The 2,845-nt window shown below is 33.6% G+C and overlaps 1 pseudogene; it reads left to right on the top strand.

The window, feature by feature from the left end:
• The first annotated feature begins 859 nt into the window (after window positions 1-859).
• LOC104107477 (alcohol acyl transferase 1 allele GSa-like) lies at window positions 860-2,606 on the top strand (annotated as a pseudogene).
• The last annotated feature ends 239 nt before the right edge of the window (window positions 2,607-2,845 follow it).

The following is a 2,845-nucleotide window of genomic DNA, read 5'->3' on the forward strand; positions in this document are numbered from 1 at the left end:
CATAGAAAATATATTCTTCCTTGGCCTTGTAGTTTCTCTTCCATTTAGTATCTTCTTTCCACAAAATAATAGATCTTCTCCATGATTTTAGCAACTTTCCTTTCAAGATATTGAAAAACTTTCCTTCTATAATTTCCATAATTTCTTCTTCTGATATTATAGTAAGTCATTCAATATTTAAAATTTGACTTTCAAATATAATTCCTTCTATGACGCTTGGAGATAAAATCTCTGAAAATATTCTTCCTTGATAATAATATTTTCACTCATAAATTTTTCACATGATATTCGCTTTCTCATATTTGTTTGGATCTTTACCAGTATCTTCTTTCTTGAATAAATCTGTGCAAGAATAAGATTATCACAAGTAAATGTTCTTTGATTAATAATTATGTTGGTTTGTTATCATCAAAATCAATACGTGAAACCTTGAAGTTAACACTAATGATTCTCACGAATTCACTCGATGATTAGCTTAAACGTAAGGTTAAGATTCCTCTATCGATTAAATCTGAAATCTACAAAATAAATTAATATAAAGCATTGTGAAGATATGCAAGAATACGTTAATGGACTAGTCTTTAGGAAAACGTCTCTCAAATATTCTCATAACTTGGTTTAATCAATAATTCAAAAAGCTATATCGATTACTTAGAAGAATCACTAAATTAAACCAAACCAAATAATGTAAAGGTAATCACCAAAATATTTTTTTTTCAATTAAATAAATCGGTGAATAAAGTTGGAAGCAATTCAAAGTTCCATATACATAATCGCACAATTAAATTAGAGTTAATCCACAAATATCAATCAAAATACCATATTCGTCAAAACCTTAGGAAAAAACTACTCCATAGGTATGGAGAAAGTTAACGCAAGTACGTTTAAGAACATAGAAAATATCAAAGACAATTTTACAATACTAACTCTCGTTTTTGCATCGATTGACAAAAGAATTGATAAAATCTTGTATCTTTAAGACGTGGTAGCTCTCCCAAAACTCTCCTAGGTCGAATTCCCTTCAAAAATCGTGTTTATAGTATATTTATACCGAATATAAACAGACCTGGACTAAAATACTCACTGAGCGAAACCGGAATAACTCGCAAAATATTGCACTAGTACGTCGCCCAGCGCGACGCACGGGACTCCGCATTAGTGGCACTTTTCATAGAAGTGCACAATTGTGCCTAACAATTAAATAGGCAGCAACCTTGGTGTACACAAAGTCCAACATCACGTGTAAGTGGACAAATTTAGAAGACTGCCCCTTTTTCCTTCCTGATGCAATAAGTCAATGAAATACCACACACGCTTGAGCACGGAGGTGTTGGTGCAAATCTTTGGCTTTGAACATTTTTTCTCACTTTTTCATATGTATACTGGATCTTCGACCCCGAATTTAATCCCGACTTAACTATCAAACTTCAAAGTTCTATTTATCTAATTAAGCTCCAAAAATGTATTTTAGCTTGGATTCTCAACCGACACAACAGAAAACACCTAATTAAGCTCCAAAAATCTAACATATGATTAACACCCCCCCCCCCCCCCCCAATATATATATTCATAGGTGAATTTGCTGTTGGATTCAGATTTAATCACACTATGACGGATGCCTATGGTGTGAAATTGTTTCTAAATGCCTTAACTGAATTGATCCAAGGAGTTTGAACACCTACTATATTACCCGTATGGCAAAGGCATCTCTTAAGTACTAGATCATCCCCATGCATTACATGTACGCACCATGAGTTTGATGATCACACAAGCAATAATATTAATGCATGGGATCAAGACAATACTAAGTTGATACAACACTCATTCTTCTTTGGAAATAAAGAGATGCAAGCAATTCAAGATCAAGTTTCTCCAAACCAACGTGCAATTTATACAAAGTTCGAGCTATTAGTCACGTTTTTATGGAAGTGTCGTATGATTGCTCTTGGTCTACATCCCGAAGAGATTGTCCATTTGACTTACCTTGTTAATGTACGTGAAAAATCACTAAAGTTCGAACTCCCGTTAGGATATTATGGGAATGCATGGGTTTCTCCGGCAACAGTAACAAAAGCAAGATTGCTATGTTCAAGTCCTTTAACGTATGCAGTTGGTTTGGTTAAGAAAGTTAAAGATCAAATGAACAAAGAATACGTCAGATAAGTGGCGAATTTAATGGTGATTAAAGGGAGACCGGAGTTGACAAAATCTTGGAATTTTATTATCTTAGATAATAGATCTGCTGGATTTGATGAAGTAGATTTTGGATGAGGGGTGCCCATTTTTGGAGGGGTTCCAAAAGCTATACCTGTGATAAGCTTTTGTCTTCCTCTTAAAAATAATATGGGAGAAAAAAGTATTTTGACAGCTATAAGTTTGCCTCTACTTGCCATGAAAAAAATTCAAGAGATTGTACAAGATACTTGTCACGACCCAAAATTCCAACCTGTCGTGATAGCATCTAACATACCGGCTAGGAAAGCCAAAATGTAACAATAGAGAACTAGAACAACATATAGCAACCTTGTTATAATGTTCAACTGCTAACTCTACAACTGTTTTCTTAGGCTGCTTGTACTCCATCTTCAATATCAATTAGAGTTCAATATCAAGAATAATTTTTCAAGCTTTATCCCTAGCACTTGCCAGGTACTACACAAAAAAAATCTTGAAGACTAGTTAACTAAAACAAAAAAAGAAAAAAAGAAAAAAAAATTAAATCCTGAATTAGTACAAAAAAATATTTTGAACACTATTGATTGTCAATCCCTGCAACGTACGCCAATATATGACGAGCATAAAACACAACATGGAATTGATGCTCGCTAGCCAAAGATAATATAGT

The sequence above is a fragment of the Nicotiana tomentosiformis genome, unplaced genomic scaffold (assembly GCF_000390325.3).
Source record: "Nicotiana tomentosiformis unplaced genomic scaffold, ASM39032v3 Un00280, whole genome shotgun sequence".
NCBI classification, from domain to species: Eukaryota; Viridiplantae; Streptophyta; class Magnoliopsida; order Solanales; family Solanaceae; genus Nicotiana; species Nicotiana tomentosiformis.